Source organism: Rattus norvegicus, chromosome 15, assembly GCF_036323735.1.
Source record: "Rattus norvegicus strain BN/NHsdMcwi chromosome 15, GRCr8, whole genome shotgun sequence".
In the NCBI taxonomy this organism is placed as follows: Eukaryota; Metazoa; Chordata; class Mammalia; order Rodentia; family Muridae; genus Rattus; species Rattus norvegicus.
In genome coordinates this window covers 32798872-32826684 of record NC_086033.1, presented here as the reverse complement: position 1 = coordinate 32826684, position 27813 = coordinate 32798872, and the positions used below count along the sequence as shown (strand labels likewise).

The following is a 27813-nucleotide window of genomic DNA, read 5'->3' as shown; positions in this document are numbered from 1 at the left end:
CACCTCTGCTGGCCAGGCTGAGTTGTAGAGGGAGACTGGCTCTATAGACTGTGCTGGCCGGGAAGACTGCTGATGCTGGTCTTGAAAGGAGGAGCTGTTAGGCAAGGGAAGAGACCCCCCCCCCACAGATTTTATAAAATCTCAGGAGGATGAGGCTGGACCAGGTTAGCAGACTGGAATGGGATTGGATTGTAGCTGGCTAAAACACCATAGGGGAGGGGAGCCTGAGATTCTAGACTAGCTGGCATAGGAAAGCTGATTTTGTGGTGTGTGTGTGTGTGTGTGTGTGTGTGTGTGTGTGTGTGTGTGTGTACACATATATGTCATGGAAGGAAAGAAAATGTATATTATATAATTAATATGCAATATAAACAATTATGGGAGGGGAAAGAAGAGGAGGAGGAGGAAGAAGAAGAGGAGGAAGAGAAGGAGGAGGAGGAGGAGGAGAGAGAGAGAGAGAGAGAGAGAGAGAGAGAGAGAGAGAGAGAGAGAGAGAGAGAGAGAGAGAGTTGGGAGGAAGGAGTTGAGATAGGATCTAAAGCAAACCTCATTAAGTAGCCGAGGTCGTCCTTGGCCTCCCATCTACCACCACACTCAGCAGACAAGGGGGAGCATCTAACAGTGAGATTAGTCTGCAATGCAGTGAGAACGAGCTCTTGGCGATACAGCTAGCTACAGGGCTCCTGCCCAAGACACACACTGAACTCCTGGAGAATACAGTTCTAGAAACGTCTCAGCTCACTAAGATCAGTGGGGCATCAAATCAGTGAAAGTCAGTGTAAGGCTCCCTCCTAGGTGCAGTGGAGCGGGTCAGGCAGGCCTCTGTCCCAGCCTGTGAGGAGAAGGCTGAGAGGCAGACGACGACAGCGATGCCACTCGTACCTCAGAGTCACCAGTCCTCATGACCTAAGTGACTGCACACTGAAAGAAGTCACTTTCATTTCTTGATTCCAGGACAGCTGTGAGAACCTCTGCCTTTCTTTATCAGGATCCCCTCCCCCATTCTTCTTCCAGAAGATTCTGCGACAAAGTCCCTGGTCACTGCGTTCTCTGGATACAATGATGGACAGGGCTCAAAGGTTTCAAAGTTTGAAAGACAAACTCCTACTGTCCTTGTGTTATTGCCACTCCTGCTTCCTTGCTCCCTCTCTGATACCAAGTATCTCCCCCTTGTTCCCTTCCCCACCCTCACCCCCTATTTTCCACACGGGGCAGAAGCTGACTCAGTAACAGGTCTGGGGCCTTCACATTCGTACTCAGGATCTGAAATCAGAGCAAACGAGGGCCAGGGGAGAAGAGATATAACCATTTAGTTTTCTCTCACATCAGGAGACACACAAGGTAGAATGTGTACATGATGCTTCTGCCAAGGGGAGGTTACTGAGGCCTTTGTGAGGTAAGTGGGACATCTTGAAGGTTTAGTACTAAAGGGATCAGGTTGAAGATGCTGTGTCTGGGATTCCTTTCCTTGTCTCTAAAGGGACTAGTTCCATCCGGACCACAGCAAAACTATCAGGGGACCTGGGGAAGGCCGGGTCTCAGGATTATAGCCCACAGGTGCCAGTGAAGTCCCAGCGATGTGGAATAACCACCATCCCTGGGCAAGGAAGGACATTCACTTCTTTAGATGACCAGAACGCAACGTAGACATTCTTTCTTCCATCTTTTTTAGTTACTTATTATTATTATTATTATCCATTTATTATTTTATTTATTTATTTCCCGTGTCCCAGTCCCTCCTCAGAGTTCTTTCTCCCCATCTCCCATACCCTTCACATCTGGCGAAGTCGAGGCGCAGGGAGTCTGCCCCATGTCAATGAGCTGATGACAGGAAGGTAGCTGTGTGGAAGCTGAGGAGTACAGGGGCGTGCACGCTTAGGAGGGGAGAAGGTCATCCGAATGTTGAGGGTAAAGTTCTACCAACCTCTCATTGGTTCCTCAGATCTTACCTTGTCCCTGACCTGTTTACTGCTCCTAAGACGCTTCCCACCGAAGGATTAACCCCAGCAATGCACATCAGGAAATCTACACCCACACAGTGTTGCAGGGCCTGTGGGTGAGGAGGAGACATGGAAGTTTTTGATGTAGTGGGGCAGCATGCTTACTGGTCTGGGACTATACCTGGACCCAGTCCTACAGAAGAACAATTGTAAGCAAGTTGGAGAACAACGGGTTCTCTTTTCAGGAGCTAACACACATGTGTGTACGCATGCACACATATGCACACACACATACACATGCATGCACACAAAGGCTGACACTGGACAAAGTTGGGGTTTCAGCTTTACTTGCCTTTTATGTCCTCCAACCCTGGGCACTCTGGGCTGCCATTTTCCCCACCCACCTCTCATCTAAATCTTTCCTGAACACTGTAGCTCTGGCTAAGAACCAACCTCTCTGTCTCTGATCAGATCTTGCCCCAGGGTCTTCCAGGAGGGTCTGGTGGATAGCCGCCCTTTCTTTGCTTCCAGAGAGCTCCCCATCTCCCTCCTGCCCTGTCTGAGTTCTGCTCAGTTCTGCTCAGGGGTAATCACCAAGTGACACAGGTGACTCAGGTCAGTAGTGGAGCCCATAACTGTTACTCTGGTGTGGATCACCGAAGAGGAATCCCTGTGTTTTATCTCCTATATCCCTCACCATGGCCACCAGCTGCTCCCGATCTTCTGCTTTCCCTACACAACACACACAGTCCTTTCTCCTTCAGCATGACCACTGCATGGTCCACATTCTGCTGCTTGCAGCTGCTGATGACCACTCGGGCCCCATCCTCCTCCACCAGACTTCAGGCGATGGCAAAGCCAATCCCACGGGCAAGGATGAAGAGGGTGTGACAGCTCAGACTTGGGTTGACCTCTTTCTAGCTTGCTATAGTTTTTGCCCTGAGGTATCGAATTAATTCTACTAATTCAGAGCAGTCAGCTTCATGCCCTACTTCTTGGATGGTTAGGAAGGCCAGAGTGGGAGAGAGAGGACACACAAGTCCTGGCTGTATTGAACCTCTTGTTTCCCTCATCAGAACTCGACTTCATCTTCTATTGGAACCTTAACTGACTGTCCATACCCAGTCTCTCAAGGGCAGATGTGACTGTAGAGCTCCTTGTCTCGGGTATCTGAGTATTGCTGAGTGCCCAGAGCTTGGAAGGATACAGTTATCAACCCACGAGGCACTACCACTCTTGAGTAGCAGACATTTGTAGCAGTGGTTAATTCCCTCTGCCGTCCTCTGATGGATTCCTTTGCAATACACTCATGTTTCCCACTGAACTGGTGGCCCATGGCCCAACAGCCTGTATTGGGCCATGCTGGTAACACATCTGACATTGGCTTTGTCTCCTGTCCCTTGAGGTTTCAAAGTAGCATGTTCTCCAGACTCTTAAGCCTCCTGTGCTTTGCTTTGTGAAACCGAGGTTAAGACAGAGATCGGCAAAATCCAGAGACACCCACAAGTTCCCAAGTTCCCAAAGGCTTGCTTGCGCCCATTTGTGGATCCTGTAACCACAGCAACTTTGTTGGCCTCTCTGAGTCTGCAGTTTGCTCCACTGCTTGTGCTTCTCACAGAATGCAGCAAGAGTCTCTTCTAACCCTGGATCAGAGGCTGAGACATTGGGTTTGTTTGTTCTTCCTTCTGGTGAGCTTGGTCCAGGGAGGGTGAACTCTAGAAACAAAAGGCAAGCACAGTTACAACATCAGTTTCCATGAGGAGGGGGTGGATTTTGATACTCTGGTGGGCAAGAACTGGGATGGTCCAGTAATCTCTAGTGGAAGTTCAGTCAGGCAGAGGCATCCAGCATATTTCCACTTAGCACTGACTGCTACATGCTCTCTCAGTGTTCTAGGGTCAACAGTGAGGAGGAGGCAGGCAGGGCCAGGATCGGGTAGGGAGGGGAAATCTTTGTTGCAGTGGGACAACATTCTTGTTTGGAGTCCCTGGAGGAATGTCTGGATCAAATCCAAGAGAGACATTTATGAATGTGCTGGGTTGCAGTTAGCATTTATAGCTGTTATGGGTTGCTGGTTGAGCATGTCTGGGTCAACTGGAGAACCCATGGCTCTATCCTGTCCCAGTGTTCACCAACACAAGATTTCGCACAGCCAGTCCTTTTTTAAAATTACTAATTGATTATTTTATTTATTTACATACCAAATGTTGCCCCCCTTCCAGTCCCCCCCTCACAGAGTTCTTCCCCCTTTGCCCCCTCAAGCCCTGGATACACTACATACCCTGCTTCACTGATAGGCAGTTTTCAAGTCTTCTAGACCGTTTGTCACTTTTATCCTTGGGGTGGGGGTTAGGGGGGTTGGGGGTGGCTTTCTGAGTCCCAGAGCTCATACTGTCTCTGCCACATGACCATGTGACTCTTGTGCTTGCTGTTCTTGAAAACTTCAGCTCCCTGAGTGATGGTGCCGTACTGACCAGTTTTAGCAGGTGCTGGGTGCTGGCTAGCGCTGGTCGGCATTTGCTGGAATGAATGAATGAATGAATGAATGAGGATTTGGCTGCTGTGATATAATGTTTGTTAGGGGCCTTACTGGACCCAGGGGTCAAATTTCCTAGAGTTGTCAGATTGGACTCCCTCTCCCTAAACTGTGAGTTGTGTCAACTCAACTCCAAGTAGCCTTTCTGGACATTTCAGTACTCAGGTGTTGGGGAGAACCAGGCTTTGTGTACAAAGTAACTTGCGTGTTCCTCATATTTCTTCTGTTCAAACCTCCGCCAATCCTGAGCTGTGAATGTAGCTAAGGAAGCAAGGCTCTTATTAAAGCATTTTGACTTAGTAAGTCCTGGGTAAATGTCAAGGCATACAAGTGCTTCTGAAGAAGCTTTAAAGACAAATCTGGAGTCAATGTCCTTGGGATTTAACTCCTACAGTTCCCATTCATTACAGGCCTTTACTTCCTGGGTGGCTGAAGATTCAAAGGAGCGTGTATGTCCTTTCTCTTCCTACATCAATGCCTGTGAGTGTCACCGAGGCCATTTATTCTCAGATCTATGAGGCTTCATATGTCTAAGGCCATAGTTAATCTGTGTCCTTTCCAGCTGCCTGGGGAAAGCAAGAACCAAGTCTCTCTTTCCCTCTCTCCCTCCTTCTCCCCCTCCCCCTCCCCCTTCCTCTCTCTGATCCGTTGTCATTTTCTGCTATTTGTATCGGCTGTTTTCTCCAATCCACACCCCACCACCATTTTTCCTCCCCAGAAAAAAGTATCTGGGTGTTGCACTATTTTTCTTTAAATTTATTCAACAAGAAATGTGTGTCGTGCATGTGTTCTTTGTGTGTGTACTTATTCTGGGCTGGGTAATCAAGATGGCTCTCACAATTTTGTAAACGCTTTTGTGAAAATGCTGAGCCTGAGCTGAGCAACAAAGGAAGACACTTAACCTGGGTGACAGCAATTGGAACACTTAAAACAGCACTTCTCGGGGCTGGGGATTTAGCTCAGTGGTAGAGCGCTTACCTAGGAAGCACAAGGCCCTGGGTTTGGTCCCCAGCTCCGAAAAAAAAGAACCAAAAAAAAAAAAAACAAAAAAAAAAACCAGCACTTCTCAACCCGGGGGTTGCTACTCCTTTGGGGTCAAATGACCCTTTCAGAGAGGTCACATAGCAGATATCCTGCATATCAGATATTTATAGTATGATTCATAACAGTAGCAAATTTATTGATGAATAACAAGATGCATTTGTGGTTGGGGGTCACCATGACATGAGGAACCATATTAAAGGGTTGCATCGTTAGGAAGGTTGACAGCCCACTGGCCTTGAAGAAGATGATACCTGAACTCACAAGAAAGAACACTTCTAAGGTTGTGGGTATAAGGGCAAGGGTTCATGCTTATAAAACATGAACTTTTCGTAAAATTTGAAAAGATTTTTGGAAATTTTTATAAGAAAGTTTAGGGAAAACTTGCAAAAGACAAAAAAAGCACTTGGCTTTGGAATGGGTTACCGTGTGTGTGTGTGTGTGTGTGTGTGTGTGTGTGTGTGTGTGTGTGTGTGAGCATGCACGGGGAATGACACCATGCTTTGCTCAATGGTGTCTTTTAGGAGACAAGAGTCTGGGGTGGGGGGTGTCTCTGTATCTTCTTTGTCTTGAAAATTAGTTACAAATTAGTGAGCTTTAAGTACCGGTGAGCAAGGCCAATGGTGCCCATCCAGGGTGCAGACAAATGTCACCTGAGGAAGAGTCAAGTGATTTGCCTCATCCAGAGTGGAAAATCAGCCTTGTGTCTAATGAGCAAACTTATTTTAGTATATCTTTGACATAAATGAGACTTTCTCAATTCATTTTCGAATAAATTGTCATGTCTTAGTGCCTCCCTCATTAATCAATGCATTAATAAACATTTCAGCACTTGCTCATTGTATATTTGTGTGAATCATGATTTTCACCTTGAAAATAAATTATCTCTCATAGAAGAAAATGAAAATAAGACATGTCATTAAGTTAACTGCCATCATTTAGAATATTTTTAGCTTGAGTCAAGTCGACATAAAACTATTCAGGACAACTGTGTTCCTGGCATAAAGCCCCGGGGCAGACTTTGAACCTGTTTATCCCTCTCACCTGGATATCAGAGTCACCAGAGAAACAGGATTTTTAAAGCGTTGGCTGGAATAAAACTTCACCTTAGTAGAGAAAGATGGGGTGCAGTCATTTCAATAGCATACATCAGTTACTCCTACAATTTGATACATATGGTATCCACCTAGAAGCCAGTATCAGTCAACTACTGTGCCCCTCTCATATGACTGTAAAAGGTCCTGATGCTTCCTAGGAGAGACGGAAAATATCTAAGTGGCCTTGGTGAGGTGCCATGTGATACAGGTACAGGAAGCAGCATTGTCTCTTGGAAGGAAGTGTTTCCTCCTATTCAAGGCTTGTCCTTACAGGGCTGAGAGGAGGAAAGACTGGAAGCAGGAGATGGCCGCTCCCAATGCCCTGCACTCCCAGCTCATCAGCTCTCAGGACCCCTGCTTCATTCATTCTTGTTATTTTCTATGTTAACACACAAGACTCTCAATTCTGTTGTCCAAACCAGAAACCTCCAGGTCACTCGAAATCTGTCTTCTGTCTTGTTTGACGTGCGGGGTTGGGACTCTCCCTGTCAACACTGCATCTTCTGTTTCTGTGACGAGACTCTTGGTATGCTCCTGCTGCGTTTCCTTGGCATGGGCCTTGCCTTGGCCGCCCTGCGGCCCTAGCTTCTTTCCTGCCCGCTTTCACTTCTGAGTCAAGCCATAGTGATTTTTGCCAAGGTGAAGAGCTGATCAAGTTCACAACCATGGTTAAGATTCAACAAAGGTTCTGTTAGATATTGATCCGTTCCTTGGCTTCTTGTCTTGGGATTTTTGCAGATCTGCCTCTGACCAATTCCCTAGCTTCCTCTCCCTTTGCTTTGACCTTCGCCGGATTGTTCCTCCTCTTTCTTCAAGTCTTTGGAAGTCTCCTGAAAGGCAGCCTTATTACACAGGCCTATCTTGTTCTCCATGTCTGCCTCTCCAGCCACATTCCACGTTTCGTCTCTTCCCCATCTCTCATTCCCAAGCAGGAGAGTACGGTAAGGGCAAGGCTGATGTTTTAGACTTCTCTAGAGTCAACTTGGCACATGACAGTCACTTCTTAGAGTTTCTCTGTCCTGTCTTAAAAGTCACATTTGTGTCTTAACATCTCTTTGGTGGACATGTCTTGGATCTCTTATGGGTCTGTGAGGATTGCCTATTGAGATCCAAGGTGTCAAGCAAAGGTGAAATTTGGCTGAAGTAGAGGAGCAGGTCACACAGACGTTTATTCTTTGGAAAAGTAAACTTCGTTCCTTTTAGGAGATTTCTAGAGCAGCTTGTTTCTATTACTAATGTGTGTGTGTGTGTGTGGGTGTGTGTGTGTGTATGTGTGTGTGTATGTAGGTGTGTGCATAAGTGCATCTGCATGGAGGCCAGAGGCCAATGGTGATCCTTTACCTTATTTTTGGAGACAGGGTCTCACATTGAACTAGCTGTTCACTAAATCCCAGGGGTCCTCCTTTCTCTGTCCCTCACTGTCAAAGTGCTGGTGTCTTCATGCTTACAGAGCTGATACTTTGCTTACCAAGCCATAACCCCACTACCTACTTCTTAGTTTTGAGACAGGTCTCACAGAGTTAACCAGGCTGGCCTCGAACTTGTGATACTCTAGCCTCAGCCCCCTAAGATTCTGAGATTGCAGGCTTATGTCAGAAGGCTCAAGTTTCATCATTATAAAACTCATTGAGTTGCTGATAGTATTTCCATTTTATGCACATGGAAACTGAGTCATAGAGGAATTAAATATCCTGTCTAATTAATATAATTACAAATTAATACTGAGGTTTGTCTCCAATGCTATGCTTTCTACTTCTGACCCATATTTTTATTTTTTAAAGGGTCAGTCGTGATGCAGATAAATGTTATAAACTTAAAGTCAAATGCTGCAGACCCTATAGTGGCTATTCCTGGTTGTCAACTTGACTCTATCTGGAATGAACTACAACCCAGAACTGGAAGGCTCACCTTTGATCCTGATCTTGAGTTTCTGACCTGGATCTTGGCATGGAGATCTTGAGGCAAAGTGGCTATGAATCCCAGGAGCTTAAGGCAAGGAGATCTCTGAGTTCAAGGTCAACTGGGACAAAGCAAGTCCCAGACCCAGGCATGGTGGCACACACCTTTAATCTGGGCCACACCTTCTGCTGGAGACCTACATAAGAACATTGGAAGAAGGAAGACTCTCTTTTTTTCCTGTCTGCCTGCCTTGTGGGACTGAGCCACTGCTAGATCCTTGGACTTCCATTCACAGCTGCTGCTGACCATTGTTGGGGAGTCCCTTACTGTACAGAGACTACCCATAAGTTCTGTGACTCTAGAGAACCCTGACTAAGATAAACCCCAAGCTAAATATGGAGACCTTGGTCTGCTCCCTCCTTCAGGAAGGCTTCTCTACTTTCTCCTTGCACACTCTGTAAGGGCACTGTTCTTGGCTACCATTTTCCTGGTCTCCATTTCAAAGTCAATGGTTTGTGGCAACCTATTTCTCTCTTAAGTATTATGTGCCTAAAACTTGCTGGAAAGACACAAGGTTTCATTGCCCATCTTAGAGGCAGACTTAAATATGGGAGAACGATTCCTCCCTTACGCAAGGCAGTTTCTCTCAGCTCACATTTATTGCAGCTGTAAATCCCTATGTATGTTTTTTCATGAGAAGTGGTTTTCACCTTTGACAAATTACCTGGCTCCAGAATCTAGTCATACAACTATTTATTATTATTACCGTATTCCAAACACTATGATTCAATTCTGAAAGGTAAAACTCATTTTTCTAGTTTTAGGAAACAATTAGTTTTTCTTCTGTCTTCCAGCAGAAAATTTATTCATGCATACTTATACACTCAATATGTTCATATGCAAACGTTTTGATAACTACTGATGCCGGGTATGTTACTCGATTCATCGTGACATTTTGTGTACAGTGGCTCTCATTACTGTATTTATTGTTTTTTTCCTTAAAATGAACATTGTAATCGTCTTTAATGAGGCAACCGTTTCCTTCCCATTCTCTTTCTGTTCCCCTCCACCTCCAGAACAAATGGTTTTCTCCACTCCACATTCTTCCAGAACTTCTCTTCCTATACAACCCACTCTCCTATTCTTTGAACACTAATACGATTTCCCAGGATTCCACACCAACACTATTCAGGAATTAACATAGGCCCTGAAGTTTCAGGGTTCAGGCCCATAAGACAGACATGTTAGTTCTTTGAGAGTTTTATCCACTGTGCTTTGACAATATTCATCCCTTCCCCCAGTTCCTCTCAGGTTCATTCCTCCTTGCCTATCAACTCAACTTGGTGTCCTTTTTTTTTTTTCTTAAAAAAAATCTGTGAGGTAAAATTTGTTTGGTCCATGCTCTTGGATATATGGAAGGCACAGGACCATGGTCAACATGCCAGGGGTCACACCCTTCGGGAAAGTTCATTTTCCCTCTCCCAGCAGCCACCAATTGTCAATATCTCTATTGATCCACTTTAGATACAATGGCAAGTAGGGGACACCCACATTCCCCACACATCTATCTGCCTTGAGGATCTCCACAACTCCTATTTTAAGAGTCTGTAGTCCTTAAAGTGTTTAGGGAAGCACATTTACCAGCTTACCATCAAGGCTGTGGTAAAGGACAAGGGAGGCCAGGTGGATGCAGAGGTGCATACGATGGGGTCCTCATCGCCCAGGTGTAGGAGCTCTGTCTCTACAGGGTTAGAGTGGACTGCTTTCCCGGTGCATGGCTGTGTTCAAACCTTGGAAATCTTCTGGAGCCTACATCCATTGTGTAGGCAGAACTGGTTAACTCAGTCTGCAGCTCTCCCTGCTGCCAGAGAAGGGGAGATGGGACTGAACATCATGAACTCCCACACATGGCTTGTGTTCTTATGAGTCATCCTCACAGCCAGGAGCTCGGAGAAGCTGTCTGCAGTAAAACATGCTCCTTGACCTTTCACCAGTTAGGACATTAGACAGAATCTCCATCCAAAAGCTGGAAAGAAGGCAAAGATTTAATCCATCAAAATCTACAGTTCTGGGAATTTCCCCCAATGTACCAACCTTACTTTTTTGGCTTCTGTGGTCCCTGCTTCTGCTAACTGTTCTTGCTAACTAAGGCGTGTCAACTCAGGATATGGTTTATGGGCTGAAAGCTCACACTCAGAAAGGCACAGGGCTGCTTTCGGTCCTGAACGCACAGGGTAGTCTCAGGCTTGCTATTTAAAGACTCTTTTCGGCTGGCTTGAATCCATGTCCGAGTAGTCCTACCCGGTGCCTCACGACAATTCTTTTTAAGAGTTTAATTTAATGTAATTGCTCCAGTATTTTTTATTAAAGGCTGCATTGGTCTTTCTAATTTCTACAGCTACTCACCGAGACCAGGGATTTTCAAATAGCTATGACTTAGCCCGTGCTCTATCAGCTGCTCAAAACACTGTGCTGAGGAGTCCAGCTGGTGAAATCCTCTCCTTGGATGTGTTTGGTTTTTGTGTAGAGGGCTAGGTATTTCTCCATTTCTTACTTCCTTCTTTTCTTTCTTTCCTTTTTTAAAATAATGTTTTTATCGATTCTTTGAGAATTACACGTAATGCAGAAGGATCACACTAACTTCCCAGTCATTTTCCATGTCTGCCCCGCTTGCCCTCTCCCTTGTGACCTCCTTCTGAACAATACCTACAAACATACATACATACATACAAACGTACATACATATATACATGTCCATATACTCACTAGAGCATTTCAAACTCCCTGTAGTCAGTCCCCTAAACAAAATTGAGTTCATCCTCATACAATTGTTAAGAGTTCTCTTTGATGGCTTCCCTTTTAGGCTGTGGTTACAGTTTGGCGGTGGGCTCAGGTGAGAGTAGGGGTTATTACAGAAGCCTTCCACATCCCTCTTTCTCAGCTGTGTGTCTTTAGTTTCCAACACCACTTCCAAAGTAGCTTCCTTACCCTTTCAGTCAGTTTCTGGCAACAGCACAGACCATGAACATGCCCCTCCTCTTTCCTCCTCCAACTGCAGTAGGACCACAGACCCAGACAAGGCCCTTGAAGGTAGCCTGGACCATGGACATTAACATGGACTCAAGCTGCAGCATAGAACATGGACATCCTCAAGGCCGTCAGTGGTTAACACAGGCCATGGACATCAACACAGACCCTAGCTGCAGTAGGACCTTGGACCCAGCCATGGCCCTTGGTGGCAGCATGGACCACACATCATCATGGCCTCAGGTGGCATCAGAAGCCAATCACATCAATATGGCCCCAGGGGCAGCACATCCCACAGACATCGACATAAAACACCCATAAAACATCGACCATGGACACCCCCTCCCCCAACCCTGCCCCAGATGCATCAGTACCACTTACTCTCATGGTCCTCAGTGACATCACTGACCACGGTGGTCCTTTGAGGAGGTCCAATCCAGAAGGTGAACCGTTTCTTATCTTGGGCTTCCATCATTGCCGAGAGCCAGGACCATCCTGAGGCCAGCTGTGTGTTGTAGGGGGTGGGGTGGGGGATGAGTCTGCATCTGTGTAAGCTCCAGGTTGCTGCACGCTATCCTGTTGACCACGCGGGGCAATGACCACGGGTTCCACTATCGATCTCACTCACACCTATCACCTCCCTCTTGTCTCCAGTTCCACCTCTCGCCCCAGCTGAAGCCCTGCTCCGCCCTTCCATCTTAACCACCTCTCCAGAGCACATTCACTCGTTCATTGTAGTGGCACCTGCAGGATGGCGCCGGAGGGAAGCGGAAGTGGGCCAGCCTTCCACCCATCCGGCTTCCGGCTGCCGGGGCCTCACAACAATTCCAGCGCAAACCGCAAGCCGTATTAACCTATTTCTGCACACATAATTAGTCAGAGACTGATAGAACCATCTACCGCGTGTTTACATAAAGGTATTTACACATCAAAAACTTCAGTGTAACTTGGTTATTCCGTGTAGCTGTGTCTCAGGGATCTTCTGAACAGCACAGAATGTACTTTACTTAACTGCTGTTTGGGATTAAAGGAACTCATGAAAATGTAACGATTCTCCCAACTATAGTTCATCTTGCAGTAAAACTGATGTCCATGCGGTCTTTGGAGCTCAAGTTGTGGGAGACGATTTCATAACAGATCTTGCCATTTGAATGCCCTGGCTGAGTTTGTTTTTCCAAATCCCTGGGGCTCAGTGAACGGAGAAGAAAGCACAGAAACGCTGTCATACTGAGGCGACAGCAGCTGCTGTGAAGGCCACTCTCAGTCTTTCTATCCTAAAGACGTGAAAGGAGTTTTAGGTCTCAGTGAATCCATGCACAACCACTGTCACATGAAGCCTTGGTCACCCAGTAAGGTGTGGGTGCCGCGGACCAACACCAGTGAACTTTTGGTTAGGGAATGACACCTTTCTGGGGGTTTGTGGCTAACTTAGTCTATTCCTTTTGTGCGGTTTCCCATCCCCAAAGGGTAGGTCTTCTTCTGCATGGGAGTCAGTGAAGGGATTTCAGGTTTTTTTTCTTTTATAAATACCAGCTGCTTTTCAAAAATTTTTATGTGAGCTCCAATCTTTGATCATACATTCTAACTCCAGGCATGGTAATGAGGCACGGTACATGGTACATGCTCTATGCAGGAATAATGGCTTCTCCTGCTGAAAGCTAACAGCACTGGCTGTTTCAGATAATCTATCTCGAATAAACCCAATTAGCTAAAGGTTAGGTAATCTTTTTTGAAATTAGTCTTCTTTTCTTCCTCTTCATAAATCTCAAAAAAAAAAGAAAGAAAGAAAGAAAGAAAGAAAGAAAGAAAAACTCCTTAAGCCAAGCATCATACACTTCCCTTAAGTACTTGCTTAAGCCAAATTTTTTTTGAAAGGTCAGCTTAGTAGATTTATTTAAATAAAAGTGATAACTGATGTTATTTATTATGTGAAGAAATTGTCACTATTTAAAGCAAATCAATTGATGAACAAAAGTAAGACATGAACAATTTTATTGAATGACATGAGAGGGATTTATCAAAGATAAAACCTGAAGTTATTTAAATACGTGAATGGGTTTTGTCTGTGATTCTAGAATTGGGCAACAAATCATTCCATAAGATATAGTTAAGTGTTCCAATGAGGAGGAGAGATGTATTTATAAAAGGGCGTGTGTGTGTGCATGTGTGCATGTGTGTGTGTGTGTGTGCGGGATCACCAGTGTGCAGGTGTGCTTATGTCCAGCTTTTTATGTGTCTGCTGGGGGTTTTGAACTCAGGTCCTTGTACTTGGGCAGCAAGCACTTGTACCCACTGAGCCAACTTCCTGCCTTCTGTTTTCCAGTAAGACTTGAGAATTACTGGACTGTAAGGAAAGATGTCCCCAAAGAGGTCTAGGACCTATTGTCATCTTTGGAAAGTATTCTACAGACCTTGGGATGCTTTGTCTGGTAGGAGTGTTTTTGTGCACCTTGGTCTTTGGCCCAGTCAAATGGTAACACTGTTTTAGGTTCAGGTATTTGAGCCACACTAAGAAGGTGACTGAGTAGGGGGCCTTGCCTCACAGGATATCAGCCCAGCTTTCTGGTGTGCTGGACACTGAGGTCAACCTTGTAGGTATACCTGTGCCTCTCTGATAGTGCCTCAAAGATCTAGACAGCAGAGATTGAGTGAATTCCCTGTGTTGACAGTGCTCTGTATATTTCTGCATCCGTATCAGGAAAGGGAAGCTGTCTCCATCCACTGTAGATAGTGAGACATTCTGCATTTGCTTCCTTTCCTGGGCTCTGCCCTCTGTGTGCTTTCCATGGCTGGTTTGATTCAGTGTCCTCTGTCAGTATAATAGCTCTCACCGACTTCTGTGCATCCTTCTAATGAGTTGTTCTTTGAAAGTGAGTGTGGCTTAGGTATCTCCATTCTCCAAACCTGCAGTTGAAGCCATAAGTGAGGCCCATCTGATGAACTAGTTTAGTTGACATATATAACAGGACTCACTAGATCAACCCTGATCTAAAATGTGAGATTCGGGAGGAGAAAGAATGGAAGGGCAAGTATTGATAAACTTTGGTTCTTGGCTGGGTCCCTGGTTATTCCTGCTGCTCACTGTGTCTGGATCAACTACTAAACCAAGTTACTATGGAGTTTAGAAGTGGTGGACTCAACCCCCACAGAGGTGGTTCATTGGGTACATAAGAAATTCAATCTAACAAAAGTAAACTAGATATAAAATTCCCCGGTTATCATCTGTAATAATGAGAGTCAAATTGTTGAAAAAAGTTGGGTGGACCAGCAGTACCAACTGCTTGCAGTACCAATGGGGCTTATGTGATTTTTCTCTTATTTGGAAGAATTTAGCAACTTGGGGGGCAAAAGTAATGTGACCCCTGAGTTTGGAATGACTGTGGCAATACTCTCCCAAGTTAATCAAGGTAGGGATGCTGATGAAGTGGAGGGTGAGGTAAAATAGAGTAGTGATAACCACAGCATCGATAATTTCTGATATTGCTCATTAATACACTTACAGCAGGCTAGTCAAACCGATACTCAGTGATTTAGCCAGATAATACTGAGTTGTTTTGCTTTTTTTTCTGTCTTGGTTTTGGAAAACAGCCAATGAGAGATTGATTTTATTTGGGAAGAATTCCAACTTAGCATTATTAAATTGCTGTAGGGTTATTTGAATTCGGCATCCATTGTTATAATTTGATGGAATTATATTTGGACACATTCAAGTTCTTGGTTCTATATTGATAATATGATAGTATCTGAAAGTAAAGAAGACTATGAGAGCTGACCTACCTGCAGAGTGACACATGTGACCAACAAAAGCTGGTTTACAAATCCTTCGAAGGTCCAAGAACTTATCCAAGTGGTCAAATTCTTGGGAATAAGCTGGGTCGAAGTTATCCATGACATTTTATAGATGGCCAAAAAGAAACTTAGTATCACAGCCTGGTTGTTAGTCTGTTTGGATTTGGGGAGGACACATCGACCATATCTAGGGATATCAATTGCTGCCACCCATAAAACTGCCCTAGAGAATGTCAAATCTGAACAAGAAGTCAGAGCAATGAGGGCTATGAACCAAGATGGAGGGTCCTTCTTCAGAAAGTGAGAAAACCCTGCTGACAGCTTTCTGACTTCCCAAGACCTCATCCGGTCTTGACCTGCTGATCTTCCCCATTGTGCTTTGCACCAAGGACTTGACCCCTCCGATCATAACAGGAATCTCAGTCCCCCACAATCCTCCAGGGCCTGCAAAGGAGAAGCCCCTGATTCACTGCAGTCTTGGTTCTGAGTACACAACATTCAGTGCATTACTACACTAAGCCAGGACCAACCGACGCTCGCTCAAACATCAGCTCAGACTCGAGTCTATTTTAAGTTCTGAATTACAGTGTTGTAAGTGTCCACACAGAGTTTTCTGCTCTTTCTATGTAAAACAAGGACTTAATAGTCTTCTACCATCGTTTCTCGGCATGTATCAAATTAGTATGTCCTTGGGTTGTATTGTTAGGATGTTGGATTTTAAAAACTGCTGTTCGGGCTGCTGACTTGAGCATCATAAAAAAAGTCATTAAATGAATTTTAGTTTGATATCAGGGCATGATTTTCCACAATTCCTGAAATAATCCGAAGCATTCATGCTTCTACCATTCTGCACAACACACACACACACACACACACACACACACACACACACACACATATGAAGTGACATGCTCAGTACCCATGCCTATGACACTGTTCTGTCTCTCACCAGCAGCCTGGACTTCGCTTGCCTTCTCTGCCCCACCTGATGCCATCTGACCTTCAGTTCTGCTGCTCTGCCCTCAGGGAAAAGTTAGGATGTAAGCTTCGCCTTGCATTCTGATTTCTAAGGAACCCAACCACCACCGGATACCACAACTGGGGGTTGTGTCTCAGTGTCAGCATGACAGAGTAGACTTGCAGCCCTCTGATTCCATCCCATTCTGCTCTATTCTTTTTACTGGGACCTTTAGATCCCAGGAGAGGGTCTGTGCCCTTCATCCAATGCCCGGGCTGGAAGCAGGAGCTCAGCCTAGCCAGGCTGCGTCGAGCTGGGGTACAGAAGTTGTTCTTGCTTCAGTAGAGACAAGGATCAGCAAGAAACTTTTCTTGGTTGTAAACAGGGATGAAACCTCAAGCTCATACCCCAGGTACAACCTCTTAATCAAATTAAAAGGGAAGATGGAGGCAGTTATTAGCAGAGTGGGTGGGAATGCTGGGAAGGGAGTGGTCTCCTGCTAGTAGTCATTCTTGCCAGGATGCTTCTCACCGAGTCACTTCAGGTAGCTGGCAGATTAGGACTGTTTTTGTTGTTGTTGATGATGATGGTGGTGTTTTTGTTTTTTTGTTTTTGTTTTTGTTTTATCAAGGATTAGGATATGAAAGGACACATAAGAAATTGGAAGGCTCAGAGTCAGGACCTCAGGAATAGCTAGTAGATTTTGCTTTTTGGTTTAGGCTGGACTCCTCGGATTCTCCTTAAGTCTGATCCAGAAACAGCCAGATGCATAATAATTTAAGCAAATTTACCCTTTCCCCTCAGTTTAATTCAGTTCAGTGCAATCAATATTTATTAGGAGATTGCTCTGTGATGACCAAGTTCTCATAGGTCTGGTAAGCAGGTGTGGCTGATACGGTGAGAGGAATGGGAGGGGGGCAGACTGTAGGGTCCCCTCGGGGTGGAGCTTCAGCTGCAGCATTGCTCTCAGGGTGTGAAAATCCTCCAGGAAAGGGGTGCTCTGAGGAGGGCGGAGCTGACAGTGAGTTGACTTCATTGTGAACTGTCATCAAAAGGAGCGCACAGGATCCTGGGCACAGGCCTCTTGGCTGCCTCCAGCTGGCTCTCCTGAGAAGGGCTTACACCTCAGCCAGTCTGAACACATTCCTCTCTTCTCTAAGTATCTCTCCCTTATCTGTTTCACTATCATCTCCCAGTCTCCTCACTTAGTCACCTGGTAGGGTAACAATGTAGTTCCCAATACCATGAATGGTGGTCAAATAAGTGTCGTCTTTGCCTGGGGTGTAGCATTTTGCTTGCACAGTGGCGTGATTGTCCCGTGAGGCCTTAGGTGCAGGCCCGCAGCTCTCTGGTGAAAATATGAACAGAACTCAGTGGATTTTTGTATCATTTACCAGGGAGGATCTGGGTCCTAACAAGAGCTACCCCGGGGAGGACTTAGACATTGGAGAGAGGAAGCTACTGCTGTCTCGTGGACTTTGCATTTCTGAATTTGAGCTTTGAAAAGTCTAAGCGCTTGAGGGCATCACCAAAAGACAAACTATGCTGCGTGGGAATTGTGAGTGCGTCAGATTTACATTTGCGTCTTCTAAGCAGCTTGACATTTGAGAAGGAAGGAAAAGCTGGCTGAACTACTCAGCCATAACATCTGCTTGGGCTTAATTTCCCTAAGGTTTCTGTGTGTCTGTGGGATTCTTCCCTAACGCACGGCTCAGTGAGGCACAGGGCTCTGATGGTCTACGCGTGATTTCTACCCTTGATCTAGGCATTTGGTTCAACCTGTTTTGACCAGATTGCCATTGTCGGCCAGGCATCTTCCCGTCCCTGTCCCTGCATTACAGGAGAGTCCTGAGCGTCATCTGCCAATGTCACTTTTGTATATGGCTCTGGATTGGAGTCTGCTAATTAGGGGTGCTCCCAGGACAAGGGATGCAGGAGTGGAGTCAGCATCCCTGTTGGCAGCTGTGAACAGCTGCTTGGGCATCTGATACGCACGCAGTTCGCTTCAGCTTCTGGGCAACCTCCTGAGAATCACCTGTTTAGCAATTGCAAGCATCTGGGACTGTCAGCAACTTTCCTGACTTCGTGGAAGAGGCAACAGTTTCTACTGTCCCCTCAGCCATTGTTTAAACTTCCGAATACCCATATTAAAACCCTTTCCACGGGCATACAGAAGCACCTCCTTGAGGCCTGACTGGGCCGACCACACAGTCTTCTCTCCTCTCCTGTGGTGATGGTCATAGTCATGTTGTGGGTGACCACGGGTGAGAGCTCCTAGCAAATGCATTAACAGAGGGCACCAGCAGCTTCCGGCTAAGTCCTCCATCTCTGTGACCAGAGACCCTTGCTGGACTATAACATCTATTCCTGGTGGGCAGGACAAAGATGGCTACTTTTTATGTCCAGTGACCTTCCATTTGCTAGAGCTGTGTATGATCGAGGCATTTAAGAACACCACCCCAACATCTGAGACTCAGGGAACATAGTGGAAGAGGAGGCAGAAAGAGTGTAAGACCCAGAGGGCCAGGACATGTTCTGTGAGAGGGAACTGCACCCAGGGCATCTTAACAATATGGTCTCATAAGACTTGTATAAGGACAGTACCGACATGGATGGGGGAAATGTCACAGGGCCCGTTCTTAGATGGAGAGTTGCAGGCGATCAATGGTTGCTGGGAGAGGCAGAATCAGTGTTCTCCAGGAATGAGCCCCCTGATAGGTTACTGAACCCCAAAGGATCAGCTCTAAACACACGAGCAACACTACATGGGCTCAGCAGGCTGCATTCATACATACATGTCTGTGCGTGCATGCGTATGTGCTCTGTATGTGTGATGATAATAACTAAAGACGAGGGGGTCATGGATGAGAGAGAGTGCAGATGTTGGAGGAGTCCGAACAAGAAGAGAGGCTGGAAATGAGGAAATACAGTGCTCAGGTATGAAATACAGAATGGCTGTCTAGCTGAGAGTGGGGGAGGCTCACCAACTGTGGGGAGCCATTGATAGTTGATGGTTTCAGGGGAAGGGAGAGTGAATGGAAAAAAGAAATAAGAAGGAAAGAGCATGGCTCGCCCCAGGTGTGGAGGAGGAGGAAGTTCATTATAGAGATGTGGGAGAACATAGCCAGAGACAGAGACATTTGGGAGAGTCCAGAGTGGATGTGACCAGACTGAGCTGGACCATGTGCAGAGGGGGAAAGGGAGAGGGAGAACTGGGGAAACAGCAGCAGCCAGGGAAGCCAAAGGTACAAAGGGAGTGGGTAACCAAAATGGTTGGATTATATCCGGAAATGCATCTAGGGGAAGGGCAGCCTAGGGGAAGTCTAAAGTATGGGGTAAGGTATGCTAGGTATACCCTATAATAGGGAGGGACCAAGGGATGCTGGGATGTCTTGGTGGCCAGGTCTGCTTTACTATCTTAAAAAAGGTACCTCAGCCATTTGTCCCAGGTTTGAAACCTAAACAGGGTAACTTTTCTTTAAGGGTGTGGTCCTTGGCAAATCTACCACTATCTACTTGATGGCTTCACACCAATGAGTATATGGGCAACATCTCTGTGTGGTTTATATAAAAAAATGAGAACATGAAATTAGGAGGAGTGGGCCGGAAGCTGCATCTGGGGGAGTTAAGGAAGGGGTGTGTATGTGGAGGGAGTTGAAACTGAGAAATATATTATATGCATGTATAAAATTCTCAAATAATAAAAATATATAAAATTCTAAATGTTCATCTTTGTAATCACAGGTAAGTGTAGTCCTCAAGCCTCATCAAGAAAACTCTTTGCAAGAGATGGAGACCACCACAGAAAACCAAAACCAGTCAAGATGCGGAGTGGTGAAGTCCAGGCCTAATGGATACATCTATAAAATACTCTTGGATCTGAGCCTCAGGAAACATGGAAGAAGGATGGTCAGAGCTGTGAGATCATGGAGTTTACTGTGAGATCCTGTGTCCGAGTAATATCAAAAGTTATAAAGTCTCACCAAAATGGCTTGCAAAACATGAGCTGACCAAGGACACCAACAACAGACCCACGAAGCCTCAACTTTAGACAAAGAGCTACAGGCTAAGGAATGCTGTGAGTGGGAGAAACAGTCTTCGCTGGGGCAAAGAGCACATGAATTAGTTGTCAAATACCAAATGATCAGCCCCAAGAACATACATACAAGTGCCATTATACAGATGTGTAAATACATGTAAAGATCCTCATATAACAACAATTAATGAAAAAGGCCAGGAACTTAAAGGAGAGCAGGGGAAGGATGTGGGGGAGTTTGGAGGAAAGAAAGGGAAGGGGGAAAGGATTTAATTGTATTATAATCTCAGACATGAAATCAGTAATTAAGAAACATGAAAAGGGATGGCTGGTTAAATGCATGGTCTGGCTGCCGATGAAGGTTGATTCTAATTGGTGCAAGTGTCCCTGACTGACACTAAGTGAGAGCGACAGACGTCCTTCTGTCTCTGGGCCATCTGGGGACAGCTTCCTAGAGCATAGAAGAGAGCATATGCGTCACACAAGGGACTCTTGTCCATCTCTGCATACTCCTATTTCTCCAGCATTTAGCAGAATATTGAGAGAATAGTGACTTAAGGAAGTTGGCTGTTTGGACCAAAGAGAACTAAGGACAACATGGATGTCGGAATGCATACAAATCTGTGATGGGGAGCATTGGAGCCGACAGTGCTGGTTCTCGGTGTATTTCCCTTCAGTGTTCAACGTTTCTGCAAACAGTAGTTTGTGGTAAGCGCCTGCTAGGGGCTTTGTCTGGCCAGAGGACACTCATTTCCAGAGGACAGAAGCCAAAGGGTTTCTTCAATAAGTGAACAGTGTGAGTGTATGAAGACCTCCATGTAGAAAAGCATTGCGGTTCCACAAAGATTTAAAAACAGAATTATCATATAGTAATTCATTCTACTGGACCACAGTCCATCTCTGAAGGAAGTCAGGGCAGGGAATGCAAGGCAGTAGCTGCAGGAGCTGATGCAGAGGCTGTGGAGAAGTGCTGCTCACTAGCTCTCTCCTGAGGTATGGCTCAGCCTGCTTTCACACAGACAGACAGACATATACATATACATATACATATACATATACATATACATATACATATACATATACATATACATATACATATACATATACATATACATATACATATACATATACATATGAAATCCCATGGACATTTTCTCAGTTCAGATCCCCTCTTCCCACATATGTCTAGGCTTGTGTTCAGTTGACAAAAACCAACATAGATATGTCCTATTTCTGAGGCATAGCCATGAGAAATTCTCAGAGGGCACGGAAGTTACAATTATCATATTTAGCAAATACAGAACCCCCAGCGAAATTCAAATTTCAGGTGAACGATAAGTGTTTCCTATTTTATCCCACCTCCCCTCCCCCAGAGAGGAAAAGAAACTGTTTGTAATACGTGTCTATTTGATAAAGATTTATATATACACTATTCAAAGGATTCTTAAAACTTAGATGTACGAAAACAATCAGATTAAAAATGTACTCGAGATCGGAACAGACGCCTCACCAAAGGAGATAAATGAGCATATTTAAATGTGCTTCGGTCTCTCCTCACCAGGGAGATTCAAACTCAAAGGACAAAGGGACACCACAACACACCTATGGGAATGGCCGAATCCACAATTCCTGGCTGCAGCTAATGCTGGTAGGCTGTGGAGCAAGAACAGGAATGGCTGCTCGCTGCTGGCGAGAATGCCCAGTGCACGGCATCCTGAAAGACAATTTGACTACTCTTTGCAAAACCAAACATGTTCTTTCCATACAACTGGGCAGCGAGCATCCACCCTCACTCGTGACTGTTTAACTGGGTAGTGGAATAAACTGTGGTGTGTGCAGACAATGGAATGATATTATTTTCTTAAAGGAGCTCGATAGTAGTATTTATGTGTTTGCTTATCAGTGGTGGGGATTGAACCCAGGGCTTGCACATCACAGAGTGCCTAGGTCGTGAAACAGGATTCCTCCAAGTGAAACCTCGCCTAGTCATCCCACAAAGGAATATCAGCTGAGAACCTGTCTTGCCTTAAGCAAAGAACTTCTGGAAGGAGAGACTTCGGGAGAGAAACTTGAACAATTCCCTCACTTCTAAGCCCTCCACTCCACCCCTAAAAAAGGGTCACAGTCAGCTTTTCCCCTTAGCAGACCCCTCAATTTCCCACGGGAGAAAGGCTGACCCTTGCTTGTTATGTGTGCTAATAAACACAGTCCCATCTGTTGACGGTCAGACTCGTGTCTCTTTCTGCCTTGTCTCTACATTGCCTCAGAAATCGAGTGCTCAAACACTGGGCTGCACCACCTTCTTAGACAAAGGAATATTATTTACTGCTTAAAAAACTTTTGTTATTCAACCAGGAAAATTCAACAGAGAAAGATTGAAGGTATATGATTGAGTGAAGGAAGCCCATCTGAAAAATGATACTCTATGGTTCTAATGCTGTCATATTCTGGAACAGCAAGGCTCAGGTGACAGTGAAGCCTGCCAGTGGGTGGGTATGGAATGCTGTGGTAAGGGGGGGGGTGGGCAAGGCAAAGAGGCTTTTAGGGCAACGAAATCGCTCTGTCCGATAGTTTAAACAAAGACATGACATTCATTATATTACAGCTATTCAAATGGCAGAACTCTCGGTACTGTTGTTGCTGTAAAATTATTAAAAAAAAAATGCTGTCTTTTACCCCGCACTAGGTCCTGCACTGTAGTGTCCTAAGACATCTGGTAGACATCTTCATCTCAGTTAGCAAAGTGTCTCACCCGCCTTCCTCCATCCCACATCACACTGCCGATGGCTTCTCTCTGAGCCTGGCAACAATCTCTCCACCCATCCAGTTCCCAAGGCAGGCTTTACCATGTCAGAAACACACATCCCAACTTCGTGGCGGCCCAGTGTCTCTAGCCACCACACATTCTCTTAAACTTAAATTGCCTCGTGAAAGAACACACAACACAATAACCTCTGATCCAATTGATAAGCTATAATTTCCCACCTAAACATACAAAACCCTGTACACATCCATCCCTTAAGAATATTCATGGGGTTGGGGATTTAGCTCAGTGGTAGAGCGCTTGCCTAGGAAGCGCAAGGCCCTGGGTTCGGTCCCCAGCTCCGAAAAAAAGAACCAAAAAAAAAAAAAAGAATATTCATAACAACCTGCAAATACACAGAATGGAATCTTAACATCTGCCTCCATGTTCTCTCTGCAGCTTCCTCGGCTCTTTCTGTTTTAGTCTCCTCCTCTTCCCTCAAACGTTTCTCCCGCCATTCCTTCTCATCCAACAACAGGCCTCGTTCTGTCTTGTACCTGCCTTCACCTGTATGACATCATCCTACATACCGTGGGCCCTGCTGTAAACTACGGGCATCCAGGATTATGCTTTAATCCCACAAGATGAAAATAAGACCATTACCATATTTTTTTGAGCCAAATTTGAAGCAGTATCAAATACTGACCAGAACAGTGGATACTGGCTAGGTCTGTACCCAAGACTCAAGATTCCCAGAGAATGGTCACAAATTAAATTAGTTGGGTGTTTATAAGGCAAACCTCACAAGGCTACATACTTCCTACCTTTGTCCAGTAGGGGAGACAAGCACACATCCTGATGTACTTCCTGCCTACGTACCTCCCACCAACATGGGATCAAGCACACTCTGAGCAGTTGGGACAACCAACCTTATTTACAGAAGTGAAAACACTTGACTTGTGGTCTCACATGAACAGCAGCCCCCAGCATTCCACAGGTTATCTGTCCTTGGGCAAATGGGGCTTACAGGTTAGAGGCATTCCTGGTTTATGGATCTCTTAGGCACAGTAATTAAAACATAAGACAGAACTTTAGCTCTCACATGTGTCCTGTCAGCGTAGGCTCCTCAGCTGAGATGACTTTCCTGCTCTGACAGGAATGTTGATGGGAGGGTCTAGAGCATGTGGGAATTTCTGCACTCTTCTCAGAGTTGTAGTGAACTTAAAATGGCCCCTTAAAACTTGAAGTCTCTTTTTGAAACTAATTTATTTAAACATTTGTGTGTGTGTGTGTGCGCGTGTGTGTTGGAGAGAGTACATAGAGAGTACAGCTCTCTATGGAGGGGCCAGATGCCCTGGAGCTGAGTTACAGGCAATCGTGAACCACCTGATATGGATCCCGAGAGAACCAAACTGGGGTCCTCTGCAAGAGTGCTATGCACTCTTAACTATTAGGCAGTCTCTCGAGCCCCCAAGTGGTGCCTGTGTTGTGTTTTGTTTGTACAAAACACAGTAAAATGAAAACCTAAAGTGAGACTCACTACATTACTTTTGTAGCCCATTAGCTGGACTTCCAATCTCAGTCCCTACTGTTATGGGGAGATCATCAGAGATGATGCTTTCAATTGGCTTTGCACTCAGATAACGCCAATCAAAAGTCTTTATTCCAGACAACCAGTTGTTTGTGGACCTAGGTGTGGCCCCCAGTATCCCTAACATGGAGTTTTAAGGGCAGAAACCACATCCTGGCAGCTTTCTCAGCAGCCATAGGAGGGCTTTGCAAAAGCAAACAGTTTGAAGCAAGGGGCTTTTCCTTTGTTTGTTTGTTTGGTTTTCAAGAAAGGGTTTTTCTGTGTGGCCTTGGCTGTACTGGAACCCACTCAGTATATCTGGCTGGTCTCAAGGCCTCAAGGTTGGGATTAAAGGCATGGGCCACTAATGGCTGGTGAAGCAAGCAATTTTAACAGAAGCTAAGATAAGCACTTAGCTGGAGAAGGTTCAGTTCAAGCAGGTAGTGTAACAGAAGATATGTTAGCTAAGACATCCTGACCTTTGGGTCCTAGACTAGAGCTGGGCAGTTCTCCGTGGGATTCACCATCAAGGAGGTCGAATTCTAGTTAAACCAGAAATGGCCTCAGCAAGAAAAAAGATGGAGGAACCTTTGCACTGTCTTCCCATCCCACCATTACAAACTCCTTTTTTCTTTTTTTAAAGTATATGAATACACTGTTGTGATAAAATTAAAGTCTCACCTAAAATTTCCCTTTGTCACTGTTGTGCCTCTGTAATTGCAGTGACATCTTAAAACTGTTTCCACTGTGGTGTACTTCTGGGCCTTCCTGAAGGAAGGCATATGAGTTGAGCACAGATGGCCATGAGCACATGAGAGCATTTACCAACAAGACTAGTGTTGGAATGGGCATTTTGTTGCTTTTTATAAACAACAAACCACAGAGCTTTGTTTGCAGCAGTGTGTGAAGAGTCTCACTCTTTTGAGTCTAATGATTGGCACCGTCATCTCTCGTAAAACAGATCAGCTTAGTTCTCTTAGAGTTCTTTCGGCTACCAGGAACGTAAGGCTGTCTTTATCTCACCCACATTTCTGAGGGCTTGGTTTACAGAGCTTTAAATTGACAGGTCTTTTCTTTCAGCACTCGGGCACTGTGTGTCCCTTCCTCAGGCTACAGAGTTTCTGATGAGAAAAGGAACTGCGTGACTTGTCCTCTGGAGGTGACAATTGTCTGCTTCCGTTGCTCTCAAGAAGTCTTTGTCTTTTAGTTTATAGGAATTGATCATGATATGCCTGGGTGTAGTTTACCCTGTCTCTCCACCCTTCCTCTCCCCTCCTTCCCCTTCTCCTCTCCCTTTTTTCCCCTTCCTTTCCTTCTTACCCTACTCCTCTCACCCCTCCCCTCTCTTCCCCTCCCTCCCTTCCCCTCCCCTCCCCTCCCCTCCCCTCTCCTCTCCTCTCCTTCTCTCCCTTTTAGCCCAGGCTGGCCTCAAACTGATAGCAGTCCTCCCAAGTGCTGAGATTGTAGGCCTGAACTACTATGCCCAGCTAGCTGATTTACTTTATTATTTGCTTTGTTCGCTCTCTCTCTCTCTCTCTCTCTCTCTCTCTCTCTCTCTCCCCTCCCTCCCTTCCTTCTTTCCTTCCTTCATTTCTTTCCTCCTCCTCCTCCTCCTTCTCCTCCTCCTCTTCTTCTTCCTCCCCTTCCTTCCTTTTGTTTTGTTTCAAGACAGGGTCTCCCTATGTAGCTCTGGCTGTCCCAATGTAGTTGAACTCACCACGGTCTGAACTCACAGAAATCTACTTGTCTTTGTCTTCTGAGTGTTGAGATTGAAGACCTGTGGCAATATGCCTGGCTGCTTTGTTAGGTTTCATATTTACTCTATAGGTTCACATCTCTGGTAAAATGTGAGTAGATTTTAATCACTCCTTTTAGTCTTACATTTTTTCTCTCTTTTAGCACTGCATCCTTAGTCCTTTTGTTCTGGGACTGTCTTCCAGCTCCCTCTTTCCTTGGCCCTTATCAAATACCAGTGAGGCCATGAAGAGAGTTTTCCAGTTCCCTTGCTCAGCACTGATAGGGTTCCCACAGCCATTTTGTGATCTCTTTTCCAACGCTCTAAAGAGATTAGGGTATGTGCATTTTGCAGTTGCCATTTTAAAATTATTTCATCACATATCTTGAAAGTTCTGCTGGCACTTCAGCTGGGAGTGTTCTGAAACCCTGGCCTAGCGCACTGCATGGCTGACGTCTTGGCCATGTTAAGCTCCCATCCCCAGGTACACAGCGGTCTCTGCACATCACATTTTGTCCTGCATCCATCGAGAAAGTTAAAAACACATCTGTATAAGGACTTTATCATATGTCATAAAGTTTATTTGTAAATATTTTATGTGTGCTTGTTGATTTATGATTGTCTGGTAGTCTCCAAAGACGATGTTAGCACACCTATGGACTTGCCTTTATTTCTCTTTAATTCTATGTACTTTTTATTTCTATATAACACGATGCCAATTTGAAAATTTTGATAAAGACACTATACATGCAAAAAGTCTCAAAGCCATATCACTATGTGCGTGGTTAAGAATCTGTTCTATGGGGTTGGGGATTTAGCTCAGTGGTAGAGCACTTGCCTAGCAAGCACAAGGCCCTGGGTTCGGTCCCCAGCTCAAAAAAAAAAAGGAGTTTTTTTCTATGACTTTAAGGACCTCTCCATCCAGTGTAAGGGCATTAAGAACCAGGGAGCAGAGAAGAACACAGTTTTGTAGAGGCTTCTATGGAGAGAGAGAGATATTCCTACCCATTTTGAACTCGTGTGTGTGTGTGTGTGTGTGTGTGTGTGTGTGTGTGTGTGTGCGCACATCTATGCCTGTTTGGATGCACGTATGTGTCCAGGCAAGCATGAACACAGATGGATGTATGTGTAGAGGCCAGAAGTCAACCCTACATGGTTTTCTTCAGGAGCCATTTGCCTTGTGTTCTGAGGTAAAACCTCTCACTGTCCTGGAGCTGGCTGAGTGGGCTGGCTCTCCAGAGAGTCCAGAGTCACTATCTCCACCTTTCCAGTGCCGAGATTGCAAGCACGCGTCACCATGAGCAGCTTTCAAAGATGGGTCCCGGGGACTGACAAACCTATGTAGGCCATGCCTCACCAACTGAGCCCTCACTCCAGCATTGAGCCTCTGACTTTCAACCTCCCATCTCATGCCCTGAGAAGTCTGAGGAGAAGACTTTAAA

General features: G+C 45.4%; 2 long non-coding RNA genes across 2 annotated transcripts; one reads left to right on the top strand and one right to left on the bottom strand.

Annotated features, from left to right (window-relative positions):
* Positions 1–2270: 2270 nt before the first annotated feature.
* On the bottom strand, positions 2271–12513 carry LOC102551831 (uncharacterized). Its single transcript, XR_596125.4, has 3 exons — positions 11922–12513; positions 10163–10539; positions 2271–3655 (listed from the first exon to the last, which is right to left on the bottom strand). It is a non-coding gene; the product is annotated as an uncharacterized LOC102551831 (long non-coding RNA).
* On the top strand, positions 12199–22542 carry LOC134482121 (uncharacterized). Its single transcript, XR_010058142.1, has 2 exons — positions 12199–12457; positions 20032–22542. It is a non-coding gene; the product is annotated as an uncharacterized LOC134482121 (long non-coding RNA).
* Positions 22543–27813: the final 5271 nt, after the last annotated feature.